The sequence below is a fragment of the Rutidosis leptorrhynchoides genome, chromosome 2 (assembly GCF_046630445.1).
Source record: "Rutidosis leptorrhynchoides isolate AG116_Rl617_1_P2 chromosome 2, CSIRO_AGI_Rlap_v1, whole genome shotgun sequence".
NCBI classification, from domain to species: domain Eukaryota; kingdom Viridiplantae; phylum Streptophyta; class Magnoliopsida; order Asterales; family Asteraceae; genus Rutidosis; species Rutidosis leptorrhynchoides.
The window spans coordinates 678349981-678372161 of record NC_092334.1 but is presented as its reverse complement, the minus strand read 5'-3'; the positions used below and the strand labels follow the sequence as shown (position 1 = coordinate 678372161).

At 31.4% G+C, this 22181-nt stretch overlaps 1 long non-coding RNA gene across 2 annotated transcripts; it reads right to left on the bottom strand.

Annotated features, from left to right (window-relative positions):
• Positions 1 to 12923: 12923 nt before the first annotated feature.
• LOC139893965 (uncharacterized) lies at positions 12924 to 19339 on the bottom strand. 2 transcript variants are annotated; one of them, XR_011774765.1, is made up of 5 exons: positions 19104 to 19339; positions 17951 to 18580; positions 17768 to 17881; positions 17550 to 17689; positions 12924 to 13255 (listed from the first exon to the last, which is right to left on the bottom strand). It is a non-coding gene; the product is annotated as an uncharacterized lncRNA (long non-coding RNA). The 2 variants fall into 2 exon arrangements; XR_011774764.1 differs by having other exon boundaries at positions 17768 to 18580.
• Between the last annotated feature and the right edge of the window lie 2842 nt (positions 19340 to 22181).

Below are 22181 nucleotides of genomic sequence, written 5' to 3'. Positions count from 1 at the left end.
TCAATCACCAATTCACGTCATTCTTAAATCCAATCATGTGCTGTAATAACCCGTCCTTATCCACCTGGACGAAATCGTCAACATTTGGTCCCATTACGATGATCGACTCCAAGTAATGTCCTTAAAATGAGCAAACGCACAGCGGAAGACTTAATTCGTACATGAGAATAAACATGCTTAAAAGTGTCAACCAAAAGGTTGGTGAGTTCATAGGTTTATCATGATAATCATTTCAATATATTAATAGACCACAAGATTTCCGTTATCATAAACATAATACACTCGCAAGTGTATGAAAAGCATTCTATAAGTTGTAGGCACCCGGTAACAAGCCTTAACGTTCATGTTTTACCCTCTGAAGTACACCAGATCAGATGTGTTTAAAATAACCTCGAAGTACTAAAGCATCCAATAGTCAGGATGGGGTTTGTCAGGCCCAATAGATCTATCTTTAGGATTCGCGCCTACCGTACATAGACAAGTAGTTTAATGTTACCAAGCTAAGGGTATATTTCTGGTTTAAACCCACATAGAATTAGTTTTAGTACTTGTGCCTATTTCGTAAAACATTTATAAAACAGCGCATGTATTCTCAGCCCAAAAATATATATAAAAATGGAGTAATGAAACTCACCATACTGTATTTTGTAGTAAAAATACATATGACGTCATTTAACAAGTGTAGGGTTGGTCTCGGATTCACGAACCTATATTCTATTATATATATTAACACATATAATTAACATGTAATGATAATCAAACCCGTTTGTATATATTAATTATATATTACTTATTTAAAATTAGCAATGTAATATTTATATAGTTATTATATGTGTATTTGATATATTTTTATATAATTACTCTTGGTTTGTTAGAATAATGACTAAAATAGTGTTAATAATAATAATAATAATAATAATAATAATAATAATAATAATAATAATAATAATAATAATAATAATAATAATAATAATAATAATAATAATAATAATAATAATAATAATTAGATATGATAATGAAAATATTAATTTTGATAATGATAATAGTAATAGTAATAATACCTTAAGGAGTAAGTTCCTAAAAAGAATTGCCACAAGTTCGGGTTTGAACCCGCGATGACCCGCTAACCCGAAAATACATCAAACTAATGCTCCATTTGTTACTTTTCTGATTTAATATCCAAACTAATTATTTTAACCCTAACATCATCTAAGTATCACCATAAAAATCATTACCCATTATGGTGAGCTTCATGTTCATAACATCACTCATCATTTTGAATCCTTTATCACCACAACATCATCTAGTAACCATAACATCTCCTCATCATCTAAATCATTGTCATCATCATGTAGGTTTCATCATACAACATCATCTTCATTAACATCAATTACACTCGTCATCATCACTTATGGTTTCAAAAACAGAAATAAACGTAGTCGGCACAGGGAGAATAACCACCATTATAGCAGCGGTTTATTGATCAATCTTATTAATTAATACGCTAGTCACCCTCCTCCTTATCATCATTTCTATCGATGTACAATAAAAGCCCAAGCAAGGTAGTTCATCTAATTAAAAAGGAGTCCAACTCAAAGTCCATTTTGTGTAGCCCAAATATATGTTTTAAATAATTAAATCCATGGATTTGGTAAACTGTGGTTCGAAGTAAAAAAAAAAAATGACATCCCACGCATCATCATTTTAAAAATAAAAAAAATGTCACATAGGTGACCAACTTTGGTCGGCCATAAAATGTTTCTTAGTCCCACATGCGTAATTGAAAATTCTGTAGGATATTATTATATGTATCCAAGTTGACATCTTTTAAACAATGCACATATACCACTCGTTAGCAGCAGCAGTTTCGCATGCAACAGTAAACAGAAAATAGATATGGCAGCGAGTATATTTTGAGTAGTATATCGAGTAGAAACTGAAAAATAGAAACTCAATAAGCGGAAGCTGCAAATCAGAGATTTCGAAGTGGTGATGGAAAAATAGCAATGGGGGATGGGTAGCGAGTGATATGGTTTTCGATGTTTAAACACAAGAATAGAAATAGGAGGAAGAAAGAAGAAGTCGAGCAGGGAAATTAAATAGGAAACTAGTTTCAGTTCTAGTTGGGTTTATGATTGAAACAAACGATTATTTGCAGGTGGGTTTGTTTGGTTATAATGGTTCTCGGTTTGCAGGGTGGTTACGAGGATGGTGAAGTGAATGATAAGGTTCACAGTTTTAGCCAATACAAAAGAGAAAATAGAAAGAGAAGAGAAGAGGATGAGAGGGAGAGGGTTTTGGTTGTCGTGGTGTACTTCACGATGGAGTGTGGTGGTGGTTTTGATATTGAATGGAGTTAGAAGTAACAGTGGCGGTTTTATATGATGGTTGCGTTTGATACTAGCTACAACAACACAAAAATTAGTGAACCATGGGGACGATTGTAAACAGATTTTTGAGGAGGTGTTTATGGTTGTAAAACAAAAGAGAAACACTGTAGGCTATAGCAGTAAATGGTGATAAGTACAAGTGGGTTTTTCTATATCCATTATGTATATAAATGTGTACATATATATATAATATAGATTAGGTAGTTAGAAATCAAAAAAAAAAAAATAGTAATCATCCGTGAATCGATTCCTGATAATAATATAATATTAATTATAATAAAAACGTGTATCATGAACTGAGAATAGTAAGTAACCAGTAATATATGCCGACACTTAGATATTTTCAATTCGCGGAGTGCTATATCGTGTCCATTGCTAAACAGTTAATATATAAAAGTGCTCCTAAGAATCCCAAATTTTTAGCCTAATTATATTTTATTATTTCACTCATTAACTGTTTGAAACCTAATCAAAAAGATTCAATGATTATTTATTTTCTGTTCCAATTTATATGTACGGAGTACAAAAACTTAAATTGAAAAGGAAAAAATATATATATATATATTTATCAAAACTATTATCTTTTTAATCAAATTTTGGACCAACATTTATTTTAAAATTTCATATATATATATTATACCTATATTAAAAATAATTAAACGTCAACCGAAAGTTACAAACATTTATCATTTAAGCTCAAAATTAATGATATTTAATATACACTATGTATATGTATAAACAGTTTTAAATAACAAAATTTACTACGCGATCAAATATATATCAAATAATTAAATTAAATATAACAAAATATATATACTATAAATATACATATATTATATATATAAAATAATAGTTGTTATTACCATGTATTTTATTTTACCTATTTATTTATAACAATAAATGTATATAATAATTTATTAATGTTCATGTTATTATATATTATACATGTATTTATATATACACAAATATATATATATCCACATATTTACAAGCAGTAGTTCGTGAATCGTCAAGAACAGTCGAATGTCGATCGAATATATGAAACAGTTCAAAATTTTTGAGATTCAACCTAATAGACTTTGTTTATCGTGTCAAAGATATAAGATCGTTTCGAGAGTTTGGTTTAAAATTAGTCGAAATTTTTCGGGTCGTGACAGTACCCAACCGTTAAAGAAATTTCGTCCCGAAATTTGATCGAGTTCGTCATGGCTAACAATAAGAATGTTTTCATGACGAATATGAGGTGATAATGGAGTTTTATCATCATTGAGTAATATAGATAAAACAATTCGATCATGCGAAGCGTACGAGTGAAGCTATCACAAAAGAGTGAAAAGTTTCGTCTTAACTTTTGACGTAGTCATGGTGGATTTCTGGAATTCAAGGAATTTAAGGAAATCTTCTAATCAGAAAGAAAATGTGATAGCACGATTTATTAGTAACTGTTGGAATTACGGAAGAACAAAAATATCAAGGAAATAATTCCGTGATATGCTTAGAGATTAAGTAGAATGAAAGAGTCGTGTAACATGGCACATGATGACGTTATGATCTGTGAATCATCATGTTCCATTAGAAACTCAGCATGACTTACTGTAATATAACCACGTTGGCCTGACGTCATTATATTATACTAATGCATGCTTCAATTCCCTACACTCCTCCAGAAACATTCATAATTTAAACTCAAATTTTATAGAAGGATATAAGCTGGAACAGTTTCTTTTATGAGGTAACATAGATAGCACGAGATGATAGATAAATTTCGGACAAAGATATTTATGAAGATATCTTCAGAAATATTGAAGATATTTATGACGATATTTTGAAATTTCCAGATCGAAGGATGATGAAGAAAATGTTTCCACAAGGATTTAGAATAAGTAAGGAACAAGATATCGTTTAAAGGTTTCAGCAGATACTGAATCATATGGATTCATTAAGTACAGGTTTAGTGTTTGTGATTTTTCCACAGTTCATGGTTTGCTCGATTCATTTTTCAGTACCAATTTCCTATTGAGTGTTTCCAACACTCCATTCTTTATCATTAAACTTTTGGCCATTAAGACCATCTACAACTTTTGCTACTTCATCAGCATTTTCAGAACTCAGATATCTGATTCGTAACTAGAATGCTTTTTAGGAATTCAGAGATTCCGAATTGAAATTCATCGGTCCAGAAGATATACGTTATATATATAGATACATAACTGTTGACGTAGGAATGCTGCGAAATTCGAGAATTAATGATTAATGCTTCCCGGTATATGGTATGGCAATTATTGCTACAAGATGTCGATGAGTACATGATAGGGTTTCAATAAGTATAGCAAGTTTTCGAAGAGATTTAAGCCAAGGAGCAACGAGGTTACTGGTACGTCTGTTGGTAATATTGTAGAATATAAAAGGTTCTCCGGTAACAAGAAAAGAGCACACATATATATCAAGGTTATAATAAGGTTGTTTCGAGTGAAAAGTCGAAGCTGTCTTGCTAGAGCTGTGACAAAATTTGGCTATTTCGAAAAAGAACTGCAAGTGATTTTCGGTAGTAACATCGCCAAAGGAGCTAGCGCATGTATATGTTAAACGTTTACTCAGTTTTCGAGAGTTTTTCAGGTGCATATCTATATGCATCAATCTTTTCTTCCGTAGATGAAGTGCGGCTGGTTCACCCTCTCGATTGAGGTGTCTTCAAGAATCATGAAAGGTTTGAACGCAGATTGGAATCATCAAGATACAAATGAGGTTTAGAATGAAATCAAGTGGCAAACTTGAAGAATTGTTTAGTTTCATAGGTTATAATCAACATTTTAATTCATTTTAATTGTCCAAAGTTAGTAGTCCAGTAGTCCAATAGTCCAATAGTTCATATATAGTTTAATATATAATATTCGAATTAATTAATACATATCGTGACCCGTGTACCGGTCTCAGTATTGATCACAACTTAAACTATATATATATTTTGGAATCAACCTCAACCCTGTATAGCTAATTCCATCATTTGCATATAAAGTGTCTATGGTTGTTCCAAGATAGATATATAGATGGGTCAATATGATATGTCGAAATCTGGTATACGTGTCCCGTTATTTAAAGTGCGTAAAATAAATAAATATGTATCATGACCCGTGTACAACGTATTGTCTCAGAATTAATCCGACGTGTTGTGTACATGTGTCCCGATTTAAAGTGCGTAAAAGTAAATAACAGAAATTAAATGACGATAAATAAAATTGCGAGAATATAAATTGCGATAATTAAATTGCGATAAATAAAATGTAACCAGTTAGCTAGGAACAGTTAGCTAGGAACAGTTAGCGTGGATACTTAATAATATTTCAATTAGTTAATTCGTTTGTTTCTAACAAATTTTATTTTGTCCAATGTTTTCTTCATTATGCCACTTGTTGGATTCTGATAGGTCAAAATCCAAATATGAAATTGAATGAAAATGGTTATTCTGTGGTGAACAGATTCATATATCGGTGAATGTAAACAGGATAATAGATGATCATTGAATCAGATTTGAAGAATGTATGGTGTAACTTATTAATGTGAAATCTAAATATTCCTCGGGTATTATCTACCCGTTAAAATATTTTCACCATTAACAGTTTGTACAAAAGAATTTTTAAATACAATCTTTATGAAAATATACTTGCATATATATTTTCTTCAGATGTAATCAAGGATTTAATGAGTTAATAAGATATTAAACTCATTTGATTTATCGTTAGTACTAGATTACATAATCTCTAAAACTTTAGAAATTACATAATTGCCATGTCGAGCGAAGATAATTGATGTAGAACGATATGTAGATAGAAAGATACGTAGAACGATGATTATGCTCGAGGTACAGAATGAGATGTTGAGGCATGTGATGTTGAAACTTGGGTTGTTGGTGGTACTGGTGGTGTCGGTGATGCTGCTGGTGCTGGTAAGTTTTGCACCATATTCTCCAATGCCACGACTCGAACGCGAAGCTCGTTGACTTTTTCTATTATTTCGGAATGATTGACGGTTGGAACAAGGGGATGAATAAGGTTTAGAATTTTAGATAGAAGATAATCGTGACGAGCTACTCTGGAGATGAGGATAAAAATGGTGTTTCGGATAGATTCGCCGGTAAGTGCTTCAGGTTCTTCGCCGAAAGAAAAAATTGGTTGATGGAAAGTATCGCCTTCTTCTTGTCTCCATTGATTAAGTCAACTACGAACACATCAGATGAATTGGGGATGGATGACTGGGTGATTCATTCTGGTGACGCTGCTTTCGGAGCTTAGGTGAAACTCCATATCGGAATCCGAGGGACTTGATCTAATGGTGAGTTCCATTGTATACGATTGAATAAGGGATTTTTCGATATGAAATGATTTTCGGATATCGGATGATATTCTAATTATATAGAATACCTATACATAGTACAGAAGATCCCGCAGATTACGAAGGGATTTAAGGAAACGTGTCAGATAAAGTCTACAGTAACAGATACGCTAAGATATAAATTTATCTATACACTATCTATCAAATAAGTGCAGGAAGTCGTGTCTAAACTTAGGAATAATAAGCAGGTAATTTTACACTAGGAATGATAAACAATACTTATAATATGCAGCTAAGGTCGAAGTCCAGACTCGCTAATGCATCCTAACAACTATCAGCTAGACACACTAATGCAAGACCTGGTTCGCTAGGACCAACGCTCTGATACCAAATGTAATAACCCGTCCTTATCCACCTGGACGAAATCGTCAACATTTGGTCCCATTGCGATGATCGACTCCAAGTAATGTCCTTAAAATGAGCAAATGCACAGCGGAAGACTTAATTCGTACCTGAGAATAAACATGCTTAAAAGTGTCAACCAAAAGGTTGGTGAGTTCATAGGTTTATCATGATAATCATTTCAATATATTAATAGACCACAAGATTTCCGTTATCATAAACATAATACACTCGCAAGTGTATGAAAAGCATTCTATAAGTTGTAGGCACCCGGTAACAAGCTTTAACGTTCATGTTTTACCCTCTGAAGTACACCAGATCAGATGTGTTTAAAATAACCTCGAAGTACTAAAGCATCCAATAGTCAGGATGGGGTTTGTCAGGCCCAATAGATCTATCTTTAGGATTCGCGCCTACTGTACATAGACAAGTAGTTTAATGTTACCAAGCTAAGGGTATATTTCTGGTTTAAACCCACATAGAATTAGTTTTAGTACTTGTGCCTATTTCGTAAAACATTTATAAAACTTTGCATGTATTCTCAGCCCAAAAATATATATAAAAAGGGAGTAATGAAACTCACCATACTGTATTTTGTAGTAAAAATACATATGACGTCATTTAATAAGTGTAGGGTTGGTCTCGGATTCACGAACCTATATTCAATTATATATATTAACACATATAATTAACATGTAATGATAATCAAACCCGTTTGTATATATTAATTATATATTACTTATTTAAAATTAGCAATGTAATATTTATATAGTTATTATATGTGTGATTGATATATTTTTATATAATTACTCTTGGTTTGTTACAATAATGACTAAAATAGTGTTAATAATAATAATAATAATAATAATAATAATAATAATAATAATAATAATAATAATAATAATAATAATAATAATAATAATTAGATATGATAATGAAAATATTAATTTTGATAATGATAATAGTAATAGTAATAATACCTTAAGGAGTAAGTTCCTAAAAAGAATTGCCACAAGTTCGGGTTTGAACCCGCGACGACCCGCTAACCCGAAAATACATCAAACTAATGCTCCATTTGTTACTTTTCTGATTTAATATCCAAACTAATTATTTTAACCCTAACATCATCTAAGTATCACCATAAAAATCATTACCCATTATCGTGAGCTTCATGTTCATAACATCACTCATCATTTTGAATCCTTTATCACCACAACATCATCTAGTAACCATAACATCTCCTCATCATCTAAATCATTGTCATCATCATGTAGGTTTCATCATACAACATCATCTTCATTAACATCAATTACACTCGTCATCATCACTTATGGTTTCGAAAACAGAAATAAACGTAGTCGGCACAGGGAGAATAACCACCATTATAGCAGCGGTTTATTGATCAATCTTATTAATTAATACGCTAGTCACCCTCCTCCTTATCATCATTTCTATCGATGTACAATAAAAGCCCAAGCAAGGTAGTTCATCTAATTAAAAAGGAGTCCAACTCAAAGTCCATTTTGTGTAGCCCAAATATATGTTTTAAATAATTAAATCGATGGATTTGGTGTACTGTGGTTCGAAGTAAAAAAAAAATGACATCCCACGCATCATCATTTTAAAAATAAAAAAAAATGTCACATAGGTGACCAACTTTGGTCGGCCATAAAATGTTTCTTAGTCCCACATGCGTAATTGAAAATTCTGTAGGATATTATTATATGTATCCAAGTTGACATCTTTTAAACAATGCACATATACCACTCGTTAGCAGCAGCAGTTTCGCATGCAACAGTAAACAGAAAATAGATATGGCAGCGAGTATATTTTGAGTAGTATATCGAGTAGAAATTGAAAAATAGAAACTCAATAAGCAGAAGCTGCAAATCAGAGATTTCGAAGTGGTGATGGAAAAATAGCAATGGGGGATGGGTAGCGAGTGAGATGGTTTTCGATGTTTAAACACAAGAATAGAAATAGGAGGAAGAAAGAAGAAGTCGAGCAGGGAAATTAAATAGGAAACTAGTTTCAGTTCTAGTTGGGTTTATGATTGAAACAAACGATTATTTGCAGGTGGGTTTGTTTGGTTATAATGGTTCTCGGTTTGCAGGGTGGTTACGAGGATGGTGAAGTGAATGATAAGGTTCACGGTTTTAGCCAATACAAAAGAGAAAATAGAAAGAGAAGAGAAGAGGATGAGAGGGAGAGGGTTTTGGTTGTCGTGGTGGTACTTCACGATGGAGTGTGGTGGTGGTTTTGATATTGAATGGAGTTAGAAGTAACAGTGGCGGTTTTATATGATGGTTGCGTTTGATACTAGCTACAACAACACAAAAATTAGTGAACCATGGGGACGATTGTAAACAGATTTTTGAGGAGGTGTTTATGGTTGTAAAACAAAAGAGAAACACTGTAGGCTATAGCAGTAAATGGTGATAAGTACAAGTGGGTTTTTCTATATCCATTATGTATATGAATGTGTACATATATATATAATATAGATTAGGTAGTTAGAAATCAAAAAAAAAAATAGTAATCATCCGTGAATCGATTCCTGATAATAATATAATATTAATTATAATAAAAACGTGTATCATGAACTGAGAATAGTAAGTAACCAGTAATATCTGCCGACACTTAGATATTTTCAATTCGCGGAGTGCTATATCGTGTCCATTGCTAAACAGTTAATATATAAAAGTGCTCCTAAAAATCTCAAATTTTTAGCCTAATTATATTTTATTATTTCACTCATTAACTGTTTGAAACCTGATCAAAAAGATTAAATGATTATTTATTTTCTGTTCCAATTTATATGTACGGAGTACAAAAACTTAGATTGAAAAGGAAAAAAATATATATATATATTTATCAAAACTATTATCTTTTTAATCAAATTTTGGACCAACATTTATTTTAAAATTTCATATATATATATTAGACCTATATTAAAAATAATTAAACGTCAACCGAAAGTTACAAACATTTATCATTTAAGCTCAAAATTAATGATATTTAATATACACTATGTATATGTATAAACAGTTTTAAATAACAAAATTTACTACGCGATCAAATATATATCAAATAATTTAATTAAATATAACAAAATATATATACTAGAAATATACATATATTATAAATATAAAATAATAGTTGTTATTACCATGTATTTTATTTTACCTATTTATTTATAACAATAAATGTATATAATAATTTATTAATGTTCATGTTATTATATATTATACATGTATTTATATATACACAAATATATATATATCCACATATTTACAAGCAGTAGTTCGTGAATCGTCAAGAACAGTCGAAGGTCGATCGAATATATGAAACAGTTCAAAATTTTTGAGATTCAACCTAACAGACTTTGCTTATCGTGTCAAAGATATAAGATCGTTTCGAGAGTTTGGTTTAAAATTAGTCGAAATTTTTCGGGTCGTGACATGTGCACATGGAAAGATATTTAACTCTTTTTACCATTGCCTTCATCTTCATCTTCTTACAAATAAAATTCCAAATCAAAACCACATCAAACAGAAAATCAAATCCATAATTAAATACAGTAAAATAATTTGTTTATAGCGCGCGCGCCCCCCCCCCCCCCCCCCCTCTCTCTCTCTCTCTCTCTCTCTCTCTTTCATTCCTCTGTATATTTCCACATAGTTCAATGTGGTCTTTTCTTTTGATTTATGTTTATTCCCAGAAAGGGGTTGCTCTAATCCTTATTTTTTTGATTTGGGTTTTCTCTAAAAAAAAGGTTAAAATTTGAAACTTGCGATAGTAGACTTTTAAGAAATATATGAGTAAGTGAAAAACTAATACATAAGGTTTTCTTTTCTAAGTGATACAAACTGACCTTTTTCGTATTTTTTTCTGTCGAATTAATTATTTATCATTTTCCAATTGATTTTGTTTGTGATTAGGCAAGTCCAATTGGTAAAATGGAGCATCAAGAATTTGGTCCGCCATGGTTGATACCAATGATTAAAGCTGATTACTTTATTACTTGTCGATTTCATGGAGATGCTAATAAAAGTGAACGCTAATAATAGTGAATCATCTGTTCAAATTTGTGAGGATAGTCCCTAAACTTTTATTGTATTAGTAGTCCTTGTACTTTTAAGACTGTATACGTGAGGAGTTAACTGTTAAACTTTGACGACAGTTAGGTTGGGGTGCCAACCACGATAGTTCAACAAAACTGAGGTACCAACTACGCATAAAAGAAAGTTTAGGTGTTATGATGAAATTATGAACAAACCACATGTACCAACGGTATAATTTTTTCATTAAAGATATTACATATTCCATACACTATTTATTTGTGATTTTGACATACCGAAATTTTTGCATGTAACATATGCCACAAACATCAAATACACTTGTGACTTGTCAAAGCATGAACTCTTGTGCATAATAATTTCGAGTTTACATACAACAACAACAACAACAACAACAACAACAACAAAAACAACAACAACAACAACAGAGCTCAATCCCTCATGTGTGGGGTATGGGATTTACATAATACCTCCCATTTAGTAACTTAAACATGCACAAAACAATGGACCAACTTCTTCAGATTATAGTCTTAAACTTGGTCACCACGTGAAACATGTGGTCTTGAACTTTATTGTACTGGACATGACCACTATGAATTTGCACAACCCTAAATCTAATTTTAGGAGGTGTTTAGATTTGCGTTTTTAAAATTGAATATGCGTTTTACATAATTAGAATCATATAATCACATGTACGAAACCTGATTTTAATAAATGGTGTTTGGATATAATAATGTTGTTTGATAACGTAATAATCTGATAATCATTTTTTGAATGTTTGACAAAATCAAATTGTTTGATAATTAAACATGTAAAATTATCAAAATGGACATTCTTCTAAATTGTATGACATTAATAGATTGTATATGTAATACGTAATATATTTATTGTGAAGTGTAACAAAATATTACTATCAAATCAAATTATAATATTATAATATAATATAATACTAATAACTAATAATTAAAATTAATAATTAATATTAATAATAATATAAATAAGAAACATATAAAGATAATTTTAAAACCAATATGTAAAGATAGATGATGAAGTAATTTCTTTTTTTTTTTAACGGCGATTTGGATCATTCGAGGGGAACTAAACTACCCGTTGCGATCATCTCCCGTTTAAACTATGTCAATGCAGCGATAATAACCCCGCACCCATTGCTGTCCAGGAGGAAACATTGAAATCGATCCAAGGGCACGACCAAGTAAAACCCCCTCCCCTTTACCCCCCAAACGATATGGGAAAGGCGTCATGGGTGGATACTTCATGGCAGGGAAGAAATTGTGTTTTTAATATGTAAGCAATGGGGGTCGAACTCCTCCCCTAAAGGAGACATGCCATCAACCGCTGAACCACATCACAACTTTATGAAGTAATCTCTTATTATCACATTATTATTGGAGAAGAAAAAATGGTCATATTATTTGGTTGACAATACATGACAAGAATGTCAGACAAAAAATCAAATTAATAGTGGAAAGCTACATGTACAGTAAAATCTGAAGCTCTAGTTCTGTATACAGTATTTTAGTCAAAGAGAAAAAGAAGGTACTCCGTATTTTTATATTAGGATAGGATAAAACGGTAAATTACAAGGAAGCATTTTTTGTTTGAGAATCATGTTTTGAAACAGTGACCTCCTGCCTACTGTTGCATTTTCACGATTTAAACCCCTAAATACGTAAATAATCAATTTGTATTATTAGTTTGCCAAACACCCAAAAACAATTATTTGTGATTTGTATACGCAATAATCAAAAAAATCAACTTACTTTGCTAATCCAAACACTCACTTAATTGCACTAATAACTAGTGACCCGTGAAATCACAAGAGAAGCATATAAAAAATTCAAGTAGACAATTTTTGTTGTACTCCTATGAGAAAAAAAATTCATTAAAATCTAATAGTAACATGTTCAGTTTGGTAGCCTTTGTACATCATCTCTTCATCGGCATCAATGTATCAAATTGATGATCGAACACGACCCAAGTTGAGATACTCCGAACCATAAAGCTTCAAACCTTATCAATATCTCTAGTTGTTATCTGCACTAGTAAGAGATATACATAAACCATTAGCTTCACCCAAATGCATGCAATTACCATATTCAACTAAAACAACAAATTAACTACTTCGAATTCCTAACCTTACGAAGAAAAGTATTAATTTTGATGTTAAATATTATGATCCAGAACATACACATAAACACAGTGGCGAATTTAAGTAGAGACCCATGGGGTCACGAGACACTGCTAGTTTGAAAATTCTTGGTAGAATATACCATGTAAATTTGTATATGACACCATTAAATTTAAATGTATGACCCCATATATTTTTCAAATCTATAGTTTTTCTTTTAAATTGTATAAGACACCACTAAATTATACTACTCAGACCCCATATATTTGTCGAATTTTCAATTTTTATGAAGGTAAAATATCACTAAAATAGAATTAGCACTGGAAAAAATTTCGAGATCCCATTAAGTTATAATCCTGGAATCGCCACTGAAAATATTAATGTTTCAATTTCCCTTCTAAACTATTATTAACATTCTTAAAATTCATTCCACTAAGTCATTTGACTTTGTTGTCATACAAACGTTTCTTCGAAAACTTTTATTAAATTACAATGAATGATTAAATAAAGAGAGGGTGAGGGTTAAATCTTTACATACAATTCATTCATTTGTACACGTAGTATTCAATAAATATTAGGCGTTAGTATTGGAAATACTAGATAAAGAAAACACTAAAAGGATTCAAGGTTGAAGTTACACACCATCCAACAAAGTGTATGAGGTATCGCATATCCGATTTAACATTTGAAGAAACAAAGGATCTTACGTAACAACCAGTCATATTTAAAATTGATTATATGTATATATATATATATATATATATATATATATATATATATATATATATATATATATATATATATATATATATATATATATATATATATAGCATAGCCATCCAGGGAGAAACAAAAAAGGGAAAAGGGGAGCAATTTGATGAATGATATTACGTTGCTTTCCCCTTTTTAAACTTCCCCCAAGATTACTCCGGTATACATATGTATGTATACATGTGTATGTATATATATATATATATATATATATATATATATATATATATATATATACCAGATTTTTTCTTGGATGACTACACCATTAAAAATCTAACAATTCAAGATAACATAGTCCGAAATCAACAACGGTACTTGAAAAAATAAATAAAGGCGAGTTAAAGTGAATACATTGAGTAAATTGTCGGGTCCCATGATAATTGAAAAACATACCTAATAGTATATTATCCTATCAGCAAAACTAGAAGAGTTTTCCGGAAAGAATCTAGTGCGGTGTCTTTTTTGTATTACAACAAATGTTATTATTTTAGACTGAACTGATTCCCACAGGGATGTGAATGCCTGATACAAGAAGTTTAGTTGGAAACCACAACACTAAGATCGACTCTTTTCAAAATATCTACATGTATTTTGAGGGTATTGCCTCTTTGATTGCATAAACTTCGACGTCTCTAAGGTAAACATCACATCATTACCAGAAAAAATTATAAAAAATTATAGTAGTTTACATAACTAAAAGACTACCGAAGATGATAGTATTAAACATGGGATCATAAAATAAAAAACTACATTTAGAAAATAATTTTTCCATGTCTTTCATAGAGGAAATGTAAAAAGATCTTAGAAACTCCTTAATCATGCCAACAGTACCAGATATGATTTATGTATGCTGTATGAACCAAGCCAGCATAGTTGACCATCTCCGGCCAATCTTGAGATTGCAACAAGGTGTAGACCAATCAAACAAGAGTTACTTAATATGACTGAAGCCGCTTACTACTAGAATTTTTAATCACCATCATAGAATATAATAAGAAATTCAAAGCGCATATCACACTGTTGCAATAAAAGAGCTTGAGCTATTATTCCTAGGAGCTTGATGTATGACGTCCGCGCCAAAGATTATGGTAAGAGCATGGTTCGCAGCGTCACGAAGAAAAGTATTTCTTCCTCCAACCTTGACATTTATCTACAAAGAAAGATATATTAAGTAGTCTTTGCTCTTCTTAAGCGCGTATCACTTTCTCTAACAAAACATGTGCTTCGAGAGACAACACTTTGAAACAATATCAATGTTGGTCTCAAATGTACGTTTCAAATCGCATGCACAATATATATATATATATATATATATATATATATATATATATATATATATATATATATATATAGTAGATAGAAAGAAGAAAAAAAATCAATTTAGAACCTGCATTGGTAAATAAGTATACATCATGGTATAGGTCATATCATACAGATTGTCATTCTTTTTAGGCAGAATAACAATGCATATATCAAGTTTTTTTCTTTAGGTTTGAGCTTCTTTATGGCATTGCTAATATGATCTCTCAACTCTTGCTTATCAACCCGATCATGGAAAGTAAGTACTGAAAGCACTAGTTCAGAACTAAATTAAATAGTTGATCATATCAAAGTCAAATCTACATATTTAACACAAAATATTAAAAATGAATGTGGATCTTGATTCGACTTACCATTCCAGAATTATTACAAGCTCTATGGTAAGTCGAGTCAAAAGTCCACATTTTTCAAAATATTTTGTGTTAAATTTAACTTTTTGACTTTAATATTCTCTAGGTATTAACTTTTGAACATGTGGATCCAGTATTTACTCTTTATGACCAGGTTGTTAAGCAAAATTTGAAAGATCATCTTAGCAATTTCATGGAGAAGCTCCAACCTTGAAAAGAAAAAGCTTGATATAATTATCTTCGTTTTTTGATCTTTATAGTATGACCTATTCCATGATGTACTCATTTACGATTGTAAATTGAATTTTTTTTTTCCTATATCAATCTATCTATTATCTATGTTTCTGCAGACGATTTTAAGCGTATGTTTGAGACCGGATAATGGAACTATTTCACATTGGTTTCTCTCGAACCATATGCTTTATCAGAAAGAGTACTACACGTTGAAAAAAAAAACAAAGATTACTTATTAATCTTTATTTCAAGATAAATATACAGGTTGGAGAAAAGAATAATTTCCTCCCTAACGCAGCAACCGATGTTCCTACATTAAGTGCAGACGTCACACATCCAGATCCTGAGAATAATAGTTCAGACCCTTCTATTACAGCAGTATGATATACAAATTAAAAATCTTATTATCATCTATAATGATAATTCAATCAAATTAACTAACTCTTGTTTGAGTGGTTGACGTACATGTTTCTTAAGATGAATAGAGAGGGTCTAAGTATGTTGTGGATCATACACAACGACATCATATTGGTGAGTGGTGACATGATCATGGAGCTTCAAAAATCTTTCTAAATTTCCAACGGAAAAAAAACCAGAAAATTTATTTTTTACATGTATTTTTTTTTCTCATCTCATGTTAATACTATCTCCTTCGGTATTCTTGTCAGTCATGTAAACTACCATAACTTTCTCTAATAATGTCTTCTACCTGTTTTTTAATCTAGAAATGGTGTCAATGAGGTCGACTATGAGGTTGTCAAGTTCGTCGAAGTTGAGGCAATCAAAGAGGTAATAACCTTAAATACCCATAAATAATTCGAAAATAGTAAGTCTTAGTGTTATTGTATTCAATTGAACTTCTCATATCAGGCATTTACATCTTCTTCCCATATCAACCTAAAATAACATTTGTCATAGTTCAAAAAAGACACTGGACTAGATTATTTTCTAGAAAACCCTCATAGTTTTGTTGAAAGGTATGTTGTCATATATCCATGAAACCCAAACAATTTACTCAATATATATCTTATTTTTTGTTGCAAGTTTTCGATTTCGAGATATATTATTCCGCAACGTCTAATATTTACTTGTGTAGTAATCCATTTAATATGAATGTTTTTGGGTAAGATCTTTTGTTTTTTCAAGTATTAAACTTGATATAAGATACCTCATACCCTTTGTTAGATGGTACGTAACTTCACTCCTTTTAATGGGATCTTTATCTAGTAATACAAAGATTCAAATATTCAATTATAGCAGCTAAGTTTTATGAAATATTTGAATATTTAAAATGAATGAAATGTGAGCAAAGATCTAACCCTTTTTCCTGTCAATGATAATCATGATCAGATAATTGTGTTGTGGTAATACTGTTGTTCATGAACTTACTAACAAAATTAATCATAAATTGTAACTTATAAAAGGTCGAAAAAACGTTTAAATAAAAACAAAGTCAAATGATAAGAGCTTAGTAGATGAGTTAAATTAATGTAAATAAGAGTTTAAAAGAAAAAATAAAACTTACCAATATTAAGAGACGGTCCCATAATTGTATGGCGAACGTTCAAGTTGAAACTACGCAAACTTTCCAACGCCCCATCTTATACTTGACACCCTTGACCTAGCGTATGACGGTAGAATAATGAGCGTTTAACCACTATGTACCTGAAAGAGCCCAACATAAGCATTTACAACTTAAACCAAATATGCCATCGATATAATAAATCATTTAAGAATTCTTACTTCACCATATGTAACTACTGAAGAGCGTAATCTGACTGGCCATTTCGAAGAATTTGGTATGTCAAGCAAGCGGATACATAAATGTTTCATGATCTTGCTCAATTGAGTCAAGAACTACAAAAGAATTGTTATTTATGTAAAAGTTAGAAGCAATTTAACTAATAAAAATGTAAGACCTCGTACCATCATCTTCATCAGCATGAGGCATGAGGCAGAGTAATAACAAATAGCGGTATAGAACTTGATGCTTCCATAAAATGCAGAAAGACACTCCCAAAATGAATTTCCTCCAGCAAATTAAACGATGAAAAAAATTGCCTTAACAATACACATGCCTTCATTGTTTCCTTTACTTTTAATCTGAAGGCTTCTGTTCTAGTTACCTGCTAGAAGCAGGTGGTGCTTCTTGAACATATTGTTTTCCTAGAAGAGGGTGAGGTTGATGGAGAGTTACAACGTGCTTAGACGGTCCGCCAACATGTCGGGGTGTTTTTTGTGGTGACCGTTGTTGTTAATATGTTCCAGCACGATGGTGCGGTGGTCCTTGAAGCCACCTTGTTAATGCGTTTGTCATGGCGGTTGTTGAAAAAACGTTCCAGCACAATGGGGAAGTGGTCCTTGAAAGCCACCCTACTGATGAGTTTGTTGTGGCGGCTGTTGTAGTGACCTGTTGTAGTGACCACTAACCACTTGTAGTGACCACTGACCACTGTTCTTGAACTCGAGTGGCATGTGCATCACCAACGACCTGCAACCAGAAACTCTCACCTTGATGAGGAAGGACGGGTTTAATTTTCCTCACCATGATTACACCTAAAACAAACAAAACAACACCATAGTCATGCATGTTTCTAAATAACAACAAATTGACCATACTTAATTTTCACAATCAATTATTATGATATGTTTTGAACACATTAAAAAAAAAATGGATTAAAAGAAAACGATCAACACATATTGATGTTGAAATACAACTAATATAAAAATATCACAAACCCCTTAATTCACTCTAAAATTGAAACACAAAAAGTGTATTCAGTCTCAAATACTTCAGAAAAAGTTCATATTGATTAAAAATGATAAAACGAATTGCATGCCTTTGTTACATACAGTAAAGAGTGTATTCAATCTCAAATTGATCACTGTAAAACATTATTGCACCTGAAGAAGAAGAATTTCAACAGATCTGCTTAGAGACAGCAAAAAAAATATTATCGATTTCAATTTCCAGCAATAATGGCAGTTAGATTCAAGATACATATGCAATATAGACGAAACACTAATTTAAGGTATGCAACACAAATAAAACCTAAATAAAAAAGGGTGGATAAATTACCGAATCGGTAGGAGAAGTTAGAATTGGGTGAGAATCAGTTGTTCCGTATCAATTGGTGAACCGTTGATAATACTCCGTACCACTCCCATAGCCCTAGCAGGTTAGCCCTATGGTACACGCCAAAAGAAGAAGAAAAAAAATTCATGACATGGCCACAACAGAGGCAGTCTGCCAACAACAAGCAAACGGTGGGAACGAGTGGCGATCAATTTTTAGTTTACCAGTAGGGTTTGATTTTCGTTACACTACTAGGGTTTATGATACGAGCAGGGATTACTCACCACCAGGCCCGTTTGTAATAAGATTGTACCCGCCCGTTATTGAGAGTAAGGGTACCTGGCCGGCTGGCCCAAACGAGTAGCCCAAGTCCAAAATGAACGGTTGAATTTGGAATGGAAAATTGGCCAAAATACACTTTTTTTTAAAAGTTTTCAAAGAAAATACATTTTTTTTAAAAGATTGTCAATATACATCATTGGGTAGACCAAAATGTTGGTCGACCACCATATACCTTGGTCGATCACCTCATTTTTCAAGGTGGTCGACCAAGCTTCATTGAGTTTCCGGTCGACTACCATGTAAACATGGTCGACTACCTCTCATTATTTCATGGTCGACTACCCCAACAAAAAATAACGCGGGTGACCCAATGCATGGTCGACTACCCAATAGTTTATTATGTGAAAATGCAGGTACGTCATCTGCTTGTGAAAGTCTGGTGCAAATGAAACTTAGATAAAAGAACATGAAGTATAGGTATTTTATGGGATTGCAGGTTCTTCACCCTTTTTTGCACCATCTTTTTTTTTAACGGCCGGTTAGTTGGTTAAACGCACGCACCCGCGGAGGAGGAAACCCACTCTCGAATCCCCGAAGGGGAGTTGATTTTATCTGAGGTCCCACCCACCCAGAAGGTGGAATGGTGACTCAGCATTTGTGGGAAAACCTCCCCTCCCATGGATTCGAACCTGCACCACCTGGAGTGAATACAAGCCTGCACACATGGAATGGCCACCCAGGCAAGCCCGGATGGTTGTTTTTAGTTCATGGGTAGTGTCAAGTTAGGTTGACGAAACAGATATTAACACTTTAACACTTGTATACTAAAAGTGGTGGCGAATGTCGTCGTTTCAGTTATATCGGATTGTCGTTTTAAGTTTACGTTCACATTACAAACGGTCCCTCAATTTCGACTATATTAACACAACGTCCCCTCAAGTTTACACTTTTTCAAGGGTAAAAATTGTAAATATATAATTTTATTAAAATAAAAGAAACTAATTCCACCCGAATTTATAACGGGCTCTGTCTTCTCTCTCGGTGCGAGTTAAATTTTTCAAAGACCACCGTTCAACTCGAAAAAATCTTACGAACCCAACGGGACTAACTATACGCAAAACGGACATTTTTCAAAAAAACGCTAAGCACAACGACAACTCGTATCTTCCCACTCGCCACGAGTTAAATTTTTTCGACGGCATCGTCAGACTCGAAATAATTTTATGAACAAAACGAAACTAACCACGTTCGAAACGGACACTTTTTAAAAAATGTTAAACACAACGACATCCCATATTTTTCTGTTCGTCGGGAGTTAAATTTTTCCGACAGCACCTTTACACTCGAAAAAATTTGTTGAACAAAACAAAACTAACTACGTTAGAAACGGATGCTTTTTAAAAAACGCTTAACACAACGACATCTAAAACGGTGCTTAACACATGGGTCGTGTTTGTGATGACCCGGGAATTTCCGACCAAATCTAAACTTAATTTTATATGATTTCGACACAATAAGCAAAGTCTATTAAATTGAGTTTCATAATGTTTGAACTAATTCCATGAATGCATTTGACTTTGACCATCTCCGACGATTCACGAACAATTATTTGTAAATAAATATGTATATATATATTATATAAATATAAATATAAGAATATATAATATTATGATTTAACAATGGATACTTTAATTAATTGAAATGTAATAATTAGGATATTTAAGTTACTGTTAAAAGAAATATATATATAAATAAATATAAATATGTTATTATGAATCTATATGGGATTTCTATTAAATAAAATACATAAAATATAAAAATATTAACTAGTCTGTAGTTGGCATCACATAATATAACATTACATAATTTATAAATGGTATTATATTAGATTACATGTTTGCATTTAATTAATATATTAATACTATTTTCATTACTCCCTTTATCATTATTGTTATTAATATTCTTATTAATATTCGTAATGATATTACTTCTAATATAAAATATATATATATATATATATATATATATATATATATATATATATATATATATATATATATATATATATATATATATATATATATAACATATATATATAACCTGATATGTTTAGTTGTATTATTAATATTGTAGAGATTATTATTACAATTATCATTAAAAATCATTGTCTCTATTATAGTTATCTTTATTATTAATTTTATTATTATTACCTATATAATTATTAATAGTATTAATATATACTTATTTATTTATTAATACAAACTATAAATAATCAGGTATATATAAATTCTTATATATAGAATTCAGTTACAGATTTATATATATAAAAAAAACAGATACTGATATATTAAGAAATCTGTACTATTATTATTAATTAATATTATTATTATTAATAGTATTATTGTTATTATATATATTATATGTAAAAAAATAAATAAACAAAACGCGTATATATCTGTTAATCGCTATCTCCTTCTGTTTCTTCTGACCCGTGACTGCATCGAACCCTACACACTTTGTTTATCAATTTTTTGTTGACTTCTGTATCAATCAGTTGAACCCCTATAGGTATATTGTGATAGCTGTAAGAGTTAGAAGAAAACAAATTTATTTTTTTTCTTTCTTCTTTTCTTTCTTCTTTTCCCCTGCTCGGTTACTTTATATTTAACTTTTGAATTCAAACGAATTTTGAAAATCCTTTAATGTAGTTCTCTTATAAATCCTTCAATTAATGTATCTGAAAAATCTCAAGTCTTAATTCCTCGTATCGAGTATCAATTGTCGAGTCAAAGTTTTTGT